Source organism: Pinus tabuliformis, chromosome 5_2, assembly GCF_031772625.1.
Source record: "Pinus tabuliformis cultivar Carrire ecotype Pingquan chromosome 5_2, CPIR1, whole genome shotgun sequence".
Classification (NCBI taxonomy): domain Eukaryota; kingdom Viridiplantae; phylum Streptophyta; class Pinopsida; order Pinales; family Pinaceae; genus Pinus; species Pinus tabuliformis.
The window spans coordinates 478,715,026-478,734,790 of record NC_142306.1 but is presented as its reverse complement, the minus strand read 5'-3'; the positions used below and the strand labels follow the sequence as shown (position 1 = coordinate 478,734,790).

Here is a 19,765-nt window from a genome sequence, read left to right as displayed (position 1 = left end):
ATTTCTTGCTCAGGAGAAAATCAATATCGCTATCATATAAGTTTGCAGGAGATGAGGATGGAGAATTTTGGGGCGTAGCAAAGACCATAGGTTCTTTACCCTTGACGGAGGGTAGGAGGCTTTTTTCAGGAGTAAGCGAAGATGAAGAGATAAAAATGGCCTGTGTCCCCACCTTGAAATTTTTTGGTTTGGGTATCGGGAGGGGGGAGGGAATTACATTTTCTTCGAGAGGAACCGATGGAGAGGGACAGATGAAGGATTGCAGCTCTTTCCCGGCGCTATAGTCTTCAAATGAAAAAGATTCCGGCTTTGAAGGTCCCGATCTGGAATCAAGGCATAAAGAGCGTGCTTGAGAAAAGAGTTGGGGAGATGTAATAGATCCGTCGACGATGTTCTTACCGTTCTGTGCATTCTCCAGATCCGTCGGAGTCCAACTAGCTGACGGAGTCTGCTGAACATCAGACGGGGACCGAGGGGAGTTCGCCCGGAATTTGTCATGGGCCCCTCTTTTTTTTTAATATGTGGACGGCAGGGGCAGTTGTTTATTAGATGTCCAGTCCTGTGACAGGTGGAGCATCTAAAAGGAATACCCCAGAAATCAAGCCTTTGATTAATTTTTAGATTCCTCCAGGCAATCTCTATATGATCTGGGAAACCACCCCTGTAAGCCTTCTCAATAAGTATCCATGCAATGCGTTTGTCTCTCTGCCCCAAAACCCATGGGTCGACGTAGACAAATCTGCCAATAGAGTTGCCTATCTCCATTAAAGTCTCCCTGGACCAGAGTTCCAGCGGGAGATTTGGGAGCTTTACCCAAATTAAGTTGTTTGATGGAGTGTTATTCAAGGGGTTGTATCCTATATACCATCTGTGGAGAACAAGGAAGCTTTTTCCATATACCCACGGAAGCTTCTGGATAGCTTCAACGTCGTCCGCACTTAGAAACTGAAAACTATACCACTCCCTCATGAGATTTGATACTATGGGAAAATAGCCTATCAGCGGTTTCCACTGCGCCTCCAACCACTTCCTCATTGCGGCATCCTCCATTTCTGGGAAGTGCCACTTACCCACCAAAGCGAACTTCTGGAGCTTTTCTATTCTATCAGACAGATGGACACTGTCCAATTTAAGTGCATCAGGCGGAGGAATGGTTCTGATGGGCTTCTGTGCTTTGTTGTATCGATTTGGCTCGTTTATGAAAACACTTTGAGACCAAGCCCTATCCTTGTCAGCATCCTGATTTGCTGGCTGGATAACCACATCCTCCAAAGTAGCCTGCCAGCTACTTGTTTTCGTGGCCTCCTCCCAGTCCTTCTCAGCTTGTATGGCGGCACGTACCATGGCCTCCGTGGCCGATATGTCAGACTCAGCTTCCATACGTCACTACCACTGTCTTTTAAAAAAGTACCGTAGAAATATAATCCTAAGGAGATTGCAATACAGACTGAGTGGTACAAAACTTTAATGAAAGTTTGAACGGCTTCTGAGCAAAGAGCCCAGATCAATAAATCCTCCGGAAAGGGAAGAGGCTCTTCTGACAGAAAAAACAGACATTCTGAGGCTACGGATGAGAATGATTTAATGGCCCAGATATAGAAAATCCACTTTCTAGGTGTAACCACGAGGAGGATTGAATGCCAAATCGGGGAGTAGTACTAACAAATATCCGAGAGTCAGACTAAAGCTCAGAGCATATAACCTGGGTAGAATGTAGCTGGAGATATGATATTACATGTCTGTCAGAGGGCTCATCGATAAAGAGAGGCGCGGTAAACGATAGGACCAGCTGTCCAAAATCATTTACTAGAATTAATAGCATCTAAAACAGCCCTTGGGCAGAGGAAACTGGGAGAAAGGAAAACCGGATTCAGTTGGTCGAAATCTGGTATTCCAGGCCTGGAATCGGAGGGAGAGAGGGGACTGTTACCAGCCCAGGAATCAGTAGCAGTCTGTAAGAAAAACAAGCCACTTCTGTGCCTAGCTAGTTGTGGAGTCCCGACAATCAACACAACAACAGTATATTTGAAAAATACACCACCATGTTCCTACCTTAACTCTAAAGTCTGTACAGGGTTTGTAAAAACCTATAGATTGTTTCAGCTTGCGAAATATAAACCAGACCATGTTGAAGCAGTAGATTTATAAAAAAAGAGCACATCTATCTTCCCGTCTTATGATAATCAGCTAAGACAGATGAGAAATGATAAAACTTGCTATAATAATTTGCAGAAATGTGATAAAGCTTTGAGAAAGATATTGTGATGTCTGAGGAAGCTATTCAAAAAACGGACAGATGATGAAGGTTGGAAAAACTGACCTCATTTCTGTAGAGACCTGCCGAGTGAAGAGCAGCAAAACCTCCAGCGAAAAACCAGAACCAGCGTCGCGGAATACTATGAAAATGGAGGAGGGAAGGGAGCTAACCAAACTTTCACTGATCCCTCACTGTCTGAATTTATAAAAACCTCCCGGGACAATGCGAAGTTCGGACTGAAAGGTGGCATTCATTCGAAAGGCCATGAGGAGAAAGGCTAGAAGAAAACATAAAACTCGGCCTAAGAGGAGACGTGCATGGCTAGCCGCATCTCCGTGAGAGAACGTGTCAAAAGAAACATGGGTCGTCCATGCAGTGGTTCTTGTGGGTCTCCTCAGCGCTGATTGGAGGCTTCCATGGCTGTAGAGATGACTGGTTGGTCGCTATCAGTTCTCCGCTCCACTCAACAGTTCTATCCCACACTTATTACAATATAACCTATCTCAAATCTTAAAAATTAATGGAACGTATCTTAAAAATTATTGAAACTTTTAATTAATGTTGTAAACCTCAAACTTCTCAAATTCACATTTAATTTGAGCACATCAATACATTATTTTTAATATAAACATCAAACTTGTCAAATTCACATTTAATTTTAGCACATCAATACATTTTTTTAATTTGATTGTAAATATGTTCATTACAATTGGTCTGTATAGCTTTTTGAAATTATGAAAAAAAATATTTGCACTAATTAAAATGTTTACAAATTTTACTTGAATAGAGTAATATACTAGCATTTGCACCAGATGTTGCAAAGGAAACGCCGTAAGGCATAAATTAAAGAAAGAAAATAGAGCAAAAAAGTACTTTGATAAAGAATAAAAATATATTGAAAACTGAAATCAATGCCCCATTCACTGGAACCACTTAGTAGACATTTCATATGAAATGGGCATATGATCCAAGAATATTGCTGCATAAGAGAGCCAATTAGTCAGGTAACATAAGTATAAATGGTTTCATATATTAAAATCCACAAGTCTAAAAAATCTTGTTTAGCCATTTAAGATATAGAAGCTATCTTGTTTAGCCATCTAAGATATAGAAGCTTTAAAACCTTTGTATATGAGCTATTGTCAAAGGACTACCCTTGTCCTCAGAAGCATTACCACTAGTACCAAGGAGATCAGGACCTTCAAGCTACCGAACCCCATGTATTTCATTGCCTAATCTTACTGATTTCATTTGGTTATGTAAAGGCCAATTGTATTTCATTGCTTGATCGTTATGTAAAAGGTTACACCTTCTCTGGAAATTTACAGTTGAAAATTTAAAGGCTATCATCATATTTTGGTCTTGAAGATCTCAATGTTGTGAAACTTACTATTGTCCCTTGCTTTGCAGTTGACAAAGAAATCATGTAATCTATGTTGTCTCCTATTTTAAGAGAGCCCTATTCTTTATGTCTGATCGATGTCATTCCTGTTGCTTGGTGGTGGCACTTACAAACACACAGTGCAGAGTCTGTGTGACCTATGTATAGTATACATCCCAGGACTCGAACATGACAAATTGTCTTTATCACTTGGCAGTTGTCTGGAAACAATTATTTAATTCTTAATTTGCAACATTGCTCTTTTAATAGAGTCTTCTCTTTACGTTTTTTTTTTAAAGAAGTAGATGCATTGACATTTCAGTGAGGAGTAGTCTAACAAGGCAGAGGAATTGCTCGATTTCTGTTGCCGCCTGGAAAAACGTATGGCATTAACCGCTGGCAATTCATCCGCCCTCCGCCACCCTTTGCTAGCTCCGCCCAGCTCCACCACCCTCCACATTAAAGTCGACGTCTGACAAGAATTCCGATTTCCATCGTCGTCTTGCTGCCGGGGAGTTAATGCACCTTTCAATTCGAATTCGGAAATAACCGTGGGCTGCTCCCTGACCAATTCGACCTGACACTCCCCTGCAGCTCACCAGGTCACCAAAACAAGGCGGAAAACTCACTCTCGGGCTCTGCATTGGAAATAAATAGCAGTGGCGGGGTTGGATAATCCTGCACCATCGAATTTGTCAATAGAAGTTGCATGCCATCTATTTGACAAATTCCTCTCGGAAAAATTGTTGGAACATCTCAAATTCTTCCCTCTAACCAGTCCAGACATTTGCCCTCTCCATCTCAAAAATTCAATTACACGCGAATATTTTGGGCCCTGGTTTTGTCTAAACAATGACGATTGTGGCCTCGCCAGAGAGGAGATCCCGGAAGCAGAAGCCTTTGGTGAGTGAAACCAGTCCCCTGCTGCCCGAGAAGCACCAGGATGGCGAAGATGGTGTGCATGAAGGATTCAATGGCGCCTCCTTCTCTGGCGCGGTGTTCAATCTGTCCACTACGGTGGTGGGAGCGGAGATAATGGCTCTGCCTGCTACTATGAAGGTCTTGGGATTGATCCTCGGCAGTCTCCTCATTATCTTCGTTTGCTTCTTGACGGATGCTTCAATTGATATTCTCTTAAGGTTTAGCAGAGCCGGGGCAGCGGCTTCCTATGGCGGCGTCATGGGAGACGCCTTTGGGAAAATTGGGAAGATGTTGTTGCAGATCTGTGTGATTATTAACAATTTGGGCATTCTTATTGTTTATATGATAATCATAGGTATTTACCTCCCCTAATTCAAGGAATTATGTTGGTTTTTTTCGATATGACTTCTTTTTATCAGGATATGGTTAACGCGTCGGCATTTAACATTATCTATAGCCATTATTACCATTTAATTTGAATGTCTTTGGCTAATTAGCAGCTAGTAGGAATCCGGGTATCTATTATGTTAAGGTTGTCTATTGTGCACGTGACCCCAATCGGTATTGCTTGGGCTGGCACACATTCATAAGCAATGGAATGGCATTTGGTTATCTAAAACCTGGTGGGACTTTATTAGCTTCTGGCCTTCACCAGTGTTATATTAGCTGCCTATTTTCACTGACCTTGCAAGCCATTGTTGGCCATTTATGTCTGTTCTCATTTGGGCAAACTGGATTTTGTGCTCTTTTTTCATTCAAGTAAATTAGAGTTTTTTGGGGAATTTTCCGTACTGCTAAAATGTTCCAGTTGATATTCTAAACTGCATTCTGATACTGCATTTTTTGTATGTGAGATAATTATGTCATTATAGGGTGCTGGGAAACCTTCATTTACGACTTTAGGAGGCAAAGAGAAATGTATTCTAGTTGAGCTGCTGGGATTTAGGCCTTCCTGTTCATGTTTTGAAGAATCCCATCCCCAAACTGCTTCCTCTCTATGTAAAATTGTTTGGGTTATATTGTGATTCTATGGGATTAATGCCGACCTCGCAGGCAATGCCCATCCCTAGTGAGTATAGAAGTATTTTTGGGTGGCATGATTGGAGGAACAGTACTGCAAACTCTAATTCTTATGTTTATCATGTATAGGACTAACTGGGATAGAGAGGTATTTACCTGTAATTCCAAATATACTCTTTACTAGCATTCTTCCCGGGCTTTACAATTTAGTATATTGCTGGTTTTACCCATAAATTGCAGGGTTCACAAGTTGAAGATCAGATTAAACTTTGGGGAGGTTCAATAGATTCAATCAAAGACAGTTTAAGGAAGTTAGATAAAGCAAACCCTTTATAATTTACTATGTGATATCTTGTATTATACAGAGATGTTTATTTTTCAGAAGTTTAATCCTCTCATGTTATATTGAGATGTTTATTCACAAGGTTAATCTTGTGGAAGGAAATTGAAAGAGATGACAGAGAGCAGTTATCTTATGAAGTATGAAATGAGGATTGCTACACTGTTACTCTGAAATGATGCATGTACTCTAATCCACCCACATCACTAGTTTCGGCAGATAATAGGCATTTCTAAGTGTATTTGAAGAGGACAGTGACTTCATGGTGAATTTGATTATGGTGTCTTCTTCCACAATCAAGGACAAGGAAAGTCATTTTGTCAAGCTGCATTCAATTGTCTAGACAAATTTTTAATTCCCTCATTCATTGTTTTCGTGGAATCACCCTGTTCTTTTATTGCAGGCTTTGACTTTTACAAATGCTGATTAATGGTATTCTATTTTCCATAACATCATGTGACTATCAGGTGATGTTGAAAAATATACAATCTTCTACCACATTCAAGGGCAGGGAGAGTCATTTTGTCAAGCTGCACTGACTTGTCTAGACAATTGTTTAGTTCCCTCATTCATTATCTTCATGGAACCACCCTGTTCTTTTATTGCAGACTGACTTTTACAAATGTTGATTAATGGTTTTCTAATGCTGATTAATGGTTTTCTATTTTCCCTAGCATTACGTGACTATCAAGTGATGTTGAAAAATATACAAATAGAAGGAAAACTTCACCATGTTTATGTGAATTTAAAGCACAGGACATATTTAAATGTGAAAATTATTTTTGTTTGTTTGTAGGGTTTAATCTTTATCAGGCTCTAGGTTTAAATTTCTTGGTGAAGGGTTGAGGATTGAAACTCTCCTATGGAACATCCAGACTCGATCAAACATTAGATACTTTTAATGACAACATCACACAATTGAATAGATTATTCTTCCATCCAACATAAAGCTGAACCTGACATGAAACTAGCCCAACCTAAACTCAACCTTCAACTTATAAAAATATAAATAACAAAATTCAGATAGCTAAGAAGAAAAGGACTACTATAGAGTGTATAAATAAAAAGGTATTAAAACTCTATAAATTCTATTCAAATAGCGTCTACATTGTAAGTTCAAATAGCAAAGTAGCATAATTAATATGTTCACTTACCTTGGTATCGTTTCTTGCCTCTGCATTGATTCTTCGACTTTTACATTGTGTGGGGGCACATTCGTTGATATTGTTCACCACATCTACTCTCCTTTCTACTTGACTCGAACCTATGCCTGATGACATCTTTCTCTACTCGCGTTTTATCTTCTTGAAACATCTTAGTTATCTTGTTTTTCCCTTAGGGCTTGAATTTATGGACAGATCTTTTCCAAATGAATCCAATCTCATGTTTCTTCCCAAATTGTTGGACAGATCTTCTCTGGATATAATCAATGTCATGTTTTTTTTTGTTAAATTCTATTATAATATCGTCTTCCAGCCTTTCAATATCATGTTCTTGATTAATGGAAACATCTTTGGCAAATGATTTCATGGGTTTGCTTTTCATAAATCTTGGAATTTTATCTCTTTTCATAAATCTTGGAATTTTATCTCTCTAAATCTTGTGAATAGTCATATGCTTGTCTGAAAGATTAAGCCATGCATATCTACATATTAACCAATTCAGACTTTCAAACTTTAAAACTATGGATGGCTAATAAGATCTAGTCTGATCACAATGCTTTGAATCTAATCAGATTTCCCTACAGACAAGCCACCTCTTCAGTCTTAAATAAGTGTTGAACATATCTTCTTTAGACAAATCCGATGTCATGTTTCTTCCTAGATTGCCTTACAGATCTTTTCTAGACAATCCAATGTCATGTTTCTTCATATTTCTTACCACACACAAGGCACCTCTATATATTTAAATAGATTCAGTGGGTAGTTATAAGTCAAGGAAAAGTGTGTTGAGCTCAGGATAAATAGTATTCAAACTGCCCTATTTTCCTGAGTAAATTTGGCCTTAAATCTAGTTTGAATTATGATGGAAGTCAGAGTTCTTTTTATTAGAGGTGAACTTTGCCTGTGGAATTTATTTTTGGAGTTTTGGCTGATTATCTCTATTCAAATAAATAATAAAAAAGAGTGGAACTTTTGACTCGTGGAAAAACAAAAATCACCAAAAATGAGGCGATATGAGTGCTGGATATCAAACATGGATCTCAATATAATTTCATTGCATCGACTTGGTTGTTAAGTTGCCAATGATGTGATTTTGTACACGTTTCTCGTTTATTGGTAAATAATACATTTCTCCACCAACCTCTTTTTGTTTTCAATGAAACCATAATGTTTCTTGGAGAAACAATCTATGTTACTTACCTGAGATAAAATAATTTAAACCCAGATTTGGTCACTGCAACAAAGTAAGTCATTTTCCCTTAATGTTATTGTATTCTCTAATTATCATTTGTTTTTGGTTTAATTTCTTTTTAGGTTGTTTCATTTGTCAACTAGGTTCGTTTGTTGAGAGGATTAGAAATACATCATTTTTTTATCAGAGTATTGATTTAGACTTGTTTCTTCATTAAATCTTATTTATTTCTAAGCTAATTGGATCACTCACTAGTTTTTTTTTTAATGAAGTTCAGATTTGCTTCCTTTGGAGTATACTTTCCCACCTAGATCTAGATTGGCACTCTCTCCTCAGTCTCCCTATTTCAATTTTGAATTTATTTGGAACCCTTGTTTCAATAAAAAATACTTCATCGGATCTAATCCATGGATCTTGGCATTCCCACTAAGATTTCACTGAATTTCTTTCAGGTCATTTAGTTTTGTATTAGTTCTATTTTTTTTTTACATTCATTCGTCTCTTACCTTACAACTTTTTAGCTTTGTTATTCTCTTCCATTACTAGCTTTCTTGAACCCAACATCCACTTTTCTCTACGATTTAGCCTATTACTGGCCACATCACACCCCTATCACTACTCCTGCAGATCAAGATCTTATGCTGTTCATGGTATCTAAAAGTACAGGTCATGCAGGAAGTCAGATTGGGTAAGTAATGTTGATTCTTTTACAATTATACGCAATTTGTTGTGCTACCTCTTCTTTCTCACTTGTAACTTGAATGTTGGCAGACCTTGTACTCTGTTTCTCTGGGTCTGTATGTGGATGCTTGTTTTTGTGTGCATGTGTGTACTCAATGGCTTGGAGTTTGACTGGTACTTATGCATGTCATGTAAGGTATGTATATTTCAAATGGGTCTATCTGTCTGTTGAAGTAGAGACAACAATGAATGGTGGAACTAAGTTGATGTCTCTACTTTAAATGGTTGAAATGAAAATACTTGGCAAAATGGACTAATTACTCTTACTATGGTCGTCTGTATCAATGCGGCTTTTGCAGGGCTACAATGTGAAGGAAATGAGGATGAAGATTGTGAGAAGTTATTGAAGAGAAATGGAATCATCACATGCAATGGGATGCATTTTGGTGCACCTCAAACTTATGTGAGGTTGAGCATTATTGACAGAAACCAGACCTTCAAACTTCTGCTTGACAGGCTCTCAACTGTTCATGGATGATTAGTTGAATCGCTCAATCATTGATGCAAGATCAAATATATTTGTTATGAAACCAGCTCACAAAAAGATAGAAAAGAGAGATCCACGCCTTAGAATTCAGCCTCTTCGAGGGGGCAACCTCCTTTACATTACATAAATGAACAATTCTTGGATGATACAAATGACAAAACCTCCTTTCTATATATAGGAGTCTAAGGAGTCACAATATAATCCAGCCGACCTAACAATAATAATATAAAGCCACAAAAATAACAATAGAGGGATTCTATGGGGCACAGAAATAACAATATGGGGGTAATAGGGGCACAACAATATAAATAAGGGGTATAACTACAATAGTAATGGGGTAATCACTAGTATTATAGGGACCCAACATGCCCCTCTCCTTCAAAAAAGTGTTGTCCTCAACGCTTGAGTAGTTCTGGATACTTCTGCATAAAATTCTCATCCTCCCATTTGGAATCTTCAGCGGATAAGTTCTTCCACTTGATAAGATACTCTGAAATTGATCGATTTCGTAGCTGTCGAGTTCTTGTTTCTGTGACTGCTTCCGGTTCCAATATAATTTTTCCTTCCTCGTCAAGTTCTGGCAATATTGTTTGAACTGGGAGCTTGTCGCCTATAACCTTCTTTAAACATGAAACATGGAAAACTGGGTGCAATCGAGAAGCTGCAGGAAGCTCCAATTTGTATGCCATAGTACCAATCTTTTGCAACACCTTGTACGGACCATAATACTTTGGTGATAATTTATTATCCTTCTTAGCTTGCTTTAGGGACATTTGCTTATATGGTTGTAGCCGTAGGAATACCCAATCACCTACATCAAAACTTCTTTCACTGCGATGTTGATCTGCCTGTTGTTTCATTCTATTTTGTGCCAACACGAGGTTATCCTTTAAGAGTTGGAGGACTTGTTGTTGATGTTCGATGTGATGTTCCACTGCCTGAACCTTAGAATTTTCTCTTAAATATGATGTGATGGATGGTGGTTGATACCCATAAAGTGCCATAAATGGGGTCATTTTTGTTGTTGTATGGAAGGAAGTGTTATACCACCATTCAGCCAGAGGCAACCATTTGACCCATTGTGTCTGTTTATCAGATACAAAGCAACGAAGATATCCTTCCAAACATTTGTTTACTATCTCAGTTTTCCCATCAGATTGAGGATGATAAGATGAGCTATGAGCTAACTGAGTACCAAGACAAGAAAATAATTCTGTCCAAAAATTTCCAGTGAAAATGGGATCTCTGTCACTTACAATAATCTTTGGGTTTCCATGTAGCTTTTGAATTGTTTCCATAAATGCAGTAGAAACTGTACTGGCTTTAAATGGATGTGATAATGCACAAAAGTGTGCATACTTGGTAAGTCTGTCAACTACCACCATGATGACACTCTTTCCCTCAGACTTGGGTAAACCTGTGATAAAATCCATTGAAACCTCCTCCCAACGTTGGCTTGGAATGGATAAAGGTTGTAATAGACCTGGTGTCTTAATTGTTTCAACTTTATTTTGTTGGCAAACCAAACATTCCGCCACAAACTTTTGAATATCTGATTTAAGGCCATCCCAAAAAAATTCCTTCTTAACCCTGTGGTAAGTTTTTAAAAATCCTGAGTGCCCTCCTAAGGGAGAAGTGTGCAATTCCATAAGAATCTTTTGTTTTAGCTGGGAATTCTTACAGAGGTATAAGCGATCTTTGTACCATAACGAATCATTTTTCCAGCTAAATGTATCAGAAGTACTGGAATCTTGTTGTAGCTTTCGAATAAGTGCCCACACTTCTTCGTCATTCTTCCATTCCTCCCTTGCTTCGTTTATCCAATCTGGTTGGATAATAGAAATGGCACACAACAATGCTTCCACATCCTCATCCTTTCTTGAGAGTGCATCTGCCACCACATTTTGCTTCCCTTTTTTGTAGATGATTTCAAAGTCATAACCCAACATCTTTGTGACCCACTTTTGTTGCTCTTCAGAGGATAATCTTTGTTCTAAAAAGTATTTAAGGCTATCATGATCCGTTTTTACCTTGAAGTGTCTTCCCATTAGGTAGGGTCGCCATTTCTTAAGTGCATGGAGTATTGCCAACATTTCCTTCTCATAAATAGCTTTGCTTAAAAACTTTCCCTTGATTGGACGACTTTCAAAAGCAATGGGTCTTTCATCTTGCATTAGAACAGCACCAATTCCATTTCCTGAAGCATCACATTCCACAATAAAGGTTTTTGTGAAGTCTGATGTAGCTAAGACCGGTGCTTGGCACATTTCCTCTTTAAGATGTTCAAAGGCCTTTGTTGCTTCCAGAGTCCATGAAAATGAATCTTTCTTCAATAATGTTGTTAGAGGTGTTGCTATTCTCCCATAATTCTTAACAAACTTGCGATAATACCCTGTCAACCCAAGAAATCCTCACAGATGCTTTATGGATGTGGGGATTTTCCATTCCTTAATGGCTTTAATTTTGCTAGGGTCTACCTTAACTCCTTCATGAGATACAATATGACCCAAATATTCCACCTCCTGGACTCCAAAGAAACATTTGGATCTTTTTGCATATAATTGTTTCTCCTCCGATAGTTGTAGCACCTTGTCAACATGTTCAACATGATCCTTCCAAGACTTGCTATAGATTAGTATATCATCAAAAAATACTAACACAAATTTTCTAAGGAATGGTTTGAAAATTGAATTCATCAAACCTTGAAATGTTGAAGGTGCATTGGTAAGGCCAAAAGGCATGACCAAAAATTCATAATGACCCTCATGAGTTCTAAATGTCGTTTTCGGAATGTCTTCAATCTTCATTCTGATTTGATGATATCCCGAACGAAGATCCAACTTGGTGAAGTAAATTGATCCATGCAATTCATCCAGTAATTCATCAATGACAGGAATGGGGAACTTATCTTTAATAGTGAGCTTTTTGAGCTCCCTATAATCTGGACACATGCGCCATGATCCATCCTTCTTGTGCACCAATACTACTGGAGCTGAGAAAGAACTTTGACTCGGTTGAATTATACCAGCCTCTAGCATTTCTGCAACCATACGTTCAATTTCACTTTTTTGGACATAGGGATATCTGTACGGCCTGATGTTTGGAGGAACACTTCCTGGAATCAGATGAATAGCATGATCATGATCACGCATAGGTGGGAGACCTTTGGGAGTCTCAAATACCTTGGAATGATTGTCCATGACTTTTTGGAGATCTGGAGAAATAGATGATTCCAATGTGGAAACATCTAGCGAACATAATTGTGCAATTACACCTCTTTGCTCCTTTTTTAGAAGCTTTGTCATGCCATTAGAGCTGATTATCTTTCCTGGTTTCCCTGCAATACCCCTTAATTCAACTTCCTTTCCTTCCACAGAAAATTTCATGAAAAGTTCTTGAAAATTAAAAGCTATTGTACCCAAGGATTGTAGCCATTGGACTCCTAGTACAACATCAACACCTCCCATTGGAATGGAAAGCATTGGGCTAGTCAATACATAGCTTGATATTATGGCACTTTCCAGAGCAATTTATTGTTCCTCCATTTGCAATCATCACTTGACACTCTGGTGCTGGATATAGGAAGCAATTCAATTCTTTTGCTACCCTACAATGAATAAAATTGTGGGTGCTTCCTGAATCAATCAACACTATTACCTTTTTCTTCTTGATTTGTCCTTCTATCTTGATGGTTTGAGGAGTGGTAATTCCCGCCAATGCATTACAAGATATGGTCGGATTTATTTGTTCTTCATCTAGGCTTTGTTCCTGGAGTATATCCTCTTCTTTTGACCTTTCTTGCTCCTTTTCTTCTTCCTCTTCACAATCTATGTAGAATAATTTCTTCTCAACACACTTATGACCTTTTGTGTATTTGCTATCACAATTGTAACAAAGCCCTTTTGCTCTTTTTTCTTCCAATTGTTGTGGTGTCAACCTTGTAGGTTGTGGAAGACTATGGGAAACAACACTTCCGTCTTTATAGTTGTGAATGGTATGCTTCCTAGTTGCCATAATTTTGCTTTCCATTTTTCTTGCTAACCTGAATGCCTTCTCTAATGAATCAGGTTCCCAAAGGCGAACATCATGTTGGATATTATCCTTTAAAGACCCTATGAACACATCAATCCTATGCTCCTCTGGAATACCTTTTACCCTTATGTTCAATTTTTGGAACTCCTCAATGTGCTCCATTACTGAACCCTTTTGTTTGAGACTTATCAATTGGCTAAAAAAAGTGTTGCTTTTTGTATCTTCATAATGTGCTATCAATTCTTCCGTAAAAATTGCCCAAGTGATAAATTTTTTACGAGAGAAAATCCATTGATATCATACAAACTGATTTGGTTCCAAATATACAGTTGCCATACGTACCTTTTGTGTGTTTTTCACATTATTGAGATCGAAGAACTGCTCCATCTGTAATATCCATGTGGCAGGATCCTTGCCATCAAACTTCCTCATATTGATTTTTCGAATATGGTGGGTCTTCGATCCAACATTAGCATCTATGGAATCATGATTAACATTACTTTTGTTCACATCATGAGTTTCCTTTGCAACCTTTTCACCATTAGTAAGTATTTCTTGTAGAAAATTTGTCAAATCTGTCTTCAAATCTACCATGTCTGTCTTCAAATCTGCCATGTCTCTCTTGAAATATATCTTCGAATCATCCATCTTATCTTCCATGCCCTTTATCTTAGATTCCACGCCACTTATCTTAGCTTCTGTTAGCTTTTGTGAGCGTGACATTTGTTGCACTTGCTCTTGTAATTTTGATATATCATGTAGCATTTCTTCTTCTTCTTCATGAGTCATGCTAGAGCTTTCAGGTTCCTTACTAGGTGTTTGCATTTTCTTTCCTCGGGGCATCAGTTATCGATAATTATGCTTTACTATGCCCTTTGAATTCCGTTTAACCAAGCTTACACAAAAATTAAAAAAAAAAAACTACACACCTTTTTTCACTTTATAGAAGCCTGATATTGAATCTGATGTATCTCTGTAATTTCAGATCATCTAGTTCTGAAATTGCTACCTGTAGTAGCCTTCTGCGTCCTCTTTCCAATCCCACAAGTCTGAGCCAAATTGGATTCACCAAGGAAGAGTTATGTGAAATCTCCCACAGTGACTTTCTTTTAGACTGGTTCAGTAGAGCGAACTTGTACGACGTGCCACGAGTCACTGTTTCAACCTTTGAATATGAAACACACACACAAGAAACTACAGTCCATCCTCTTTCTGTACCTTTTTACGAAATTGCAATCCGATCCTCAGAGAGAGAGTTATGACGATTTTCCCCAGGTCACCTGTTTTGAATGTAATTCAGGAGTCTGCAAAAAGGCCAACTTCCTCAGATCATATCTCCGAAAATATCGTGCGAAAAGCTCTGAAATTCGGACCCAAGGTTCAGCGCCAATTCTTCTCAAATGGGTGTTTTTTGAGACTTCTGAAACGTCACATAAAAAACGTTATAGCGAAAATGCCACGATGACCTGTTTGGAGCAGCGAAACCCTAGAATCCAAAGCTCCGATACCAAATGTTATGAAACCAGTTCACAAAAAGATAGAAAAGAGAGATCCACACCTTAGAATTCAGCCTCTTTGAGGGGGCAACCTCCTTTACATTACATAAATGAACAATTCTTGGATGATACAAATGACAAAACCTCCTTTCTATATATAGGAGTCTAAGGAGTCACAATATAATCCAGCCGACCTAACAATAATAATATAAAGCCACAAAAATAACAATAGAGGGATTCTATGGGGCACAGAAATAACAATATGGGGGTAATAGGGGCACAAAAATATAAATAAGGGGTATAACTACAATAGTAATGGGGTAATCACTAGTATTATAGGGACCCAACAATATTCCTTTTCAATGTTTACAACTTCAAATACAGTAGTATCTTTAACTAGAAGGTTAAGCGACCATGGCAGGATGATACAAGGCTTTACAAAAGTTTATCCACTCTTCACAATTCTACAAGCAATTTCCCAAATCAGCGTTATTTTCTCGGTTTTGTTCCAAATAGTCTTTATATGTATGTGCACCACCTGCTCCTCATAAAAAATCATTCTCAAGATCGTGGAGGGCCTTCCTCCTTTCTGTTGAACAAAGAATTAATGTCACTCACTATAGCATTTGAACTTGAAACTACTGCCAGAAAAATCATGAACAATGTGATAAATATGTCCTTCCTAGTTGAGATCCCATGGGTGTCTCTGCAATTAAAAAATAATTGAGGTTAGAAGTTACATACAAGCAAGGTGAAAGATGAAACCAGAAATAAAAAACAACTTTTTTTCTACCTGAGAGCAATGGAAGCTGGGAAGATGAACCCAATACAAACTGCTGCTATGGCCCTTGTGAATTGAAATTCATCCCAGATACTTGGTATGAATGATGCCCCAACGAAAATGATTCCAATTAACCCAACAGTGATCAAAATGAAATTCTTATTATCCAAAACAAGATGCTTTTTCGCTGGAAAGACAAGCCCATCAAGATTAATTCTCAGGGCAAAAAAAATGAGAGGAAAGACCAGCATCAAATGTACAACATAGCTCACACAAGCAATTTCATTCAACACAACACTGTAGGGAACTCCCAAGTTGGTGTCAAAATTGGCCAGGACATCATCCATGGTCTAGTCTCCAAATAGAAGAAAGCCAAAAAAGCTTGTACGTATGTATACAATTGAGCACAATGCTAATTATGTGCGAACAATGGGCTGCATTTCTGAAGGGTCCTCAAGTTCATTGTATATGGAATGAACTGCGTGGCGCAAAGACATCACAATTCATTATAACATATTTTTAAATGCAAATTCAACTAATGAACTCTAAGATACTACATTGCAGGACCAGAGATGGAGGAAAATAATCCATACCATTGTAATGACAGATGTAAGCAGTCACAATAACTGGTACCACAGTGAAAAGCTTCAAGAACGAAGTAAAATCCACAATATCTGGTAACAATCTTGGTGCTTTGACGGTGCCACTGAACAACTTTACAATCGCAATACCAGCCATAATCACAACAAATACAACAACAAGTGCAACTGATAATGCAGAAGTGAATTTCAAAGAATCTGCAAATTCATGGAAATGAACACATCAATATAGGCATCAAGATTTGAACATCACAACTCCTAAGGAATAACCCATGATCCACATCTTTGAATGTATATGCCATATGCCATTTCTAACAGGGAAACATGAAAAGTCAGACAAATCATTAAGCAGATGCCATCAGTATGTGACATTCCCAAGATATGTTGAATCCCCTCATATAATTACAACAGTTTCTAGACATTTAAATCCCTGATAGCTGTGAAAAGGCCCAAATGAAATATGATATATCTGAAAATCAGTGCTAAAAAATGCTTATCAGGATGAGCAAAGCAGACTTACCCACTCTCTTGAAAGACACCAACGGAGCTAAAATAAGGACTATGGTGAGAACTAGGATCGGAACACGTCCATTCCACCAATGAAATCCAAACCATTCTTCAAGTATACCAGCATGATGCACGCCATTTGATGATGTTCCAGATAGCACATCGCCTGCCCAAATCAAGAAAACACCTCCATCAGACATAGAGATTTCTAATTCAAAGCCATATATAAGATAGGAATCATGCCCAAAGTAATATAAAAGTGGCACAAGATAATTGATCATTCAAACAAAAATGAAAGGAATCTAAGAAAAAGAGACACTAATAAAGCATGTCAATTCATGTATGCTTCATAGAACACTTCAACTTTGTTAAACAGAAACAAGTTGTTAGTGTTTCAGCTTGCTAAACTGGTCACAATGCAAAAATTGGGTTGAAGTTTCAATTCAAGCAGTACTTTTAAAATACTCTAGTTGTAACATACATGCTTAAATATTCCCACAGGATATACTATTTATCCTTGGATATTACCCTCAAAACTGGGCTAATTCAGTGTGGGACCTAAAATGCATAACCTACAATGTTTAGATTGAATTACTTTTCAATTCATCATATCTTGATTCCTTTCAAACAGAAGCCTGTAAAAAAATATCAACGGACTGCTTCTAAATCAATGATTGCAAATAGTTAAACTCTTCACAAGGTACAAGGGTCTCCCTCGATCTCCAACATATTAAACACGATGCAATTATGATCTAAAGTCAAATGAACAGAAACACACTCAAGTTCAAACACTAGATTCAGTGATTAAAAGCAAGGGACTATCACATATTTACCAAGATTCAACTTGGGAAATATCACTGGATAAAGGCAGTGATAAACTGGTAATTCACCTTATGTTGCATCCCTTTCCATAATCTTCCAAAAAATTGGTCTCGTCAAACAGAAAATATCGATTATGATCGGTTGTTTTAACAACAAAGGGAGTGAGAATTTTTCAAAAGCCATCAGAAGCAGGAAACAAATAACAAAGGATAAATAAATAATTTGTTCCGTGTACATGATTCTGTAATCAAATAAAAAGACTTTTTCAACTCACAAGCACTGAAAGATGACTCGATTTCAGAAATTTATCCAGATCTTTAGCATTCAAAATGCAACCAAACAAAAAGTACCTTAGTTTTTGTACTTGATATCTTGAACATCACTAAAAAACTATCTCCTACTCTGCCAAGTTTTAGCCTTTAGGGGGGTATCCAAATTATGTGGTAAGACTTTTGCCTGGAAAGGAAGTTGATCATTTCTCATATTAGTCAATCCTTGGAACCATTTTGCTTCTTTGCTTATGCCAAACTAGACATTACAGTCTCCACATTTATCACAAAAATAACATAATCAATAACATGAACACATCTGAGATAAAAAGGGGTTATATACTCTAACATGCAACAATGTCGTTAAAACTGAAAAAATAAATAAACAAAAGCTGTCCAGAGACAGAGCAAGTTACCTGATGAGCCTGATTGATCTTCTGAAATTGAACTCCACAGTTATCTCCTTTGCAAACATCCAGATGATACTGTAAACAGATCGTATCAACACAGGAGTACACTATGAATTTATCCAAAAATTTATTGTTGAATATGGATCATGATTTTTCCTAACAATTACTATGAACATATACATAGCCAGAACAAAATATTTATTGGAAATTCTTAGAATCAGTGAGATTGTTGCTTTCAAGCATTCTAATTTTTAGAGCCTTGCATGTCTACTTTCTATCTGTGAACTGTAGCAGGCTCTTTTGCTTTCAGATATGGAAACTTTATAACATTCAAGAGGGCAATTCCATATACCTGCAAAGCAAGGCGACCAAAAGCACTCTTGACATCTTTCTGAGTAGCCCCAGGGCTCAATCTCAGAGTCTCATACTCCTCTCTCATCCCAGGGAAAGCAACAGAGGCCATCACTGCTACATTCCTCCTGCCTGCCGAATTTTTCTTCTCTCCGTTTCTCAAGAACGAAGTCCCCTGAGCACCCATAAACCTTCCAACAGTGGCAGCCATGATCTGTAACAAAAATAGGATGATCCACAAACCTAGCTTGAATCCCCAGTGCAAAACAATCCTATCTAAATGTACAGAATGGGTGTACCAAAATCCAGTGAAATACTCAGAGCAGAGATTATTGCAAATGTGGGAAAGGTAAGCAAAGCCAATATCTCAAGTTTACCATCATTCGCTAAAAGGAATTCCAAGCGTTTGCGGGTAGGGATCATATCAGGCATTACAATGGTAGCTTTGGTTGTCTTCTCGCTGGCGTTTGCCACTGTGTTTCTCAAAAGAAAAAAATACAGAGAAAAGATCGAAGAATGGGAGCAAGATTTTTTTGGCCCCATAGATTCATTTACAAGGAACTCCGCATCGCCACCAGTGGATTCAGGGATGAAAATGTTTTGGGCCAGGGGGATTTGGGAAGGTTTATATGGGCGTTCTCCCTAACAGTGGCCAAGAAATCGCAGTGAAATGCATAACAAAAGAGTTCAGGGAGGGAATGAAGGGGTTCGTGGGACGCATGTAGCACTGGAGCCTGGTTCAGCTGCGGGGATGGAGTTATTCATTGTTTACGACAGATGCCAAATGGTAGCATCGATAAACTCGCAAACCGTTTGGGCAACGAATTTGTAACCACTTTGAATGAACGACTGACTTTTGTAATCGTCTAACATATAATCGTGTGGCTTACAAGGATGACAGGTGGGCAGAGAGCGGAATTGATTTAAGAGAGAAATGCCTTACGATGCAATAAATGGTTTGCCTCAAATGTTATAATTTTGAGCTATCTCTGTAGG

The 19,765-nt window shown here is 38.1% G+C and overlaps 1 pseudogene; it reads right to left on the bottom strand.

Annotated features, from left to right (window-relative positions):
• Window positions 1–15,591: 15,591 nt before the first annotated feature.
• On the bottom strand, window positions 15,592–17,171 carry LOC149159731 (amino acid transporter AVT6A-like; annotated as a pseudogene).
• Window positions 17,172–19,765: the final 2,594 nt, after the last annotated feature.